This window comes from Calidris pugnax, unplaced genomic scaffold, assembly GCF_001431845.1.
Source record: "Calidris pugnax isolate Ruff unplaced genomic scaffold, ASM143184v1 scaffold17, whole genome shotgun sequence".
Lineage (NCBI taxonomy): Eukaryota > Metazoa > Chordata > Aves > Charadriiformes > Scolopacidae > Calidris > Calidris pugnax.
In genome coordinates this window covers 1,110,757-1,111,201 of record NW_015090794.1, presented here as the reverse complement: position 1 = coordinate 1,111,201, position 445 = coordinate 1,110,757, and the positions used below count along the sequence as shown (strand labels likewise).

Sequence of the window (445 nt, the reverse complement as noted above, 5' to 3'; positions counted from 1 at the left end):
TCACCGGGCTCCTCGGTTATTCCCTGGTTTGTTTGTTTATTAACGTCAACGGAGGATTTTGGGGGGCAAAATCTGCCGTGGGAGAAAGGGAGCGGGAGGTGAAAGTCCCGCTGAGGGGTTTTCCAAAGGCACAGCCAGATGTGCAAAAAAACCCCGCGATTCCTTGGGTTATCTGCTAGATCCATTTTTTTTTTATTTTTTTTATTTTTTTTATTTTTTTTTTTTCCCCCTGCCCCGCCAGCCACCGAATAAAAGAAAGAAAATCCATCAAGTCAGCGTTCTCACGTGCAGACAACGGCAAGGATCGCCAGGCGCCCCACCGCCGCAATTCAAGCTCCGCTTCTGTCGTATAAGCAGTTTTCCAGCTCTTTCCCCCCCCTCCCCTCCCCGTAACACACCCGCTCTGCATTGCATCCTATTCATATGTTTTCAATCATCGCCGTTT

The 445-nt window shown here is 48.8% G+C and overlaps 1 protein-coding gene across 1 annotated transcript in view; it reads right to left on the bottom strand.

The window, feature by feature from the left end:
- Nucleotides 1–445, bottom strand: part of RAI1 (retinoic acid induced 1) — a 41,341-nt gene that overhangs the window by 39,975 nt on the left and 921 nt on the right. The gene's annotated exons all lie outside the window — the stretch shown is intronic.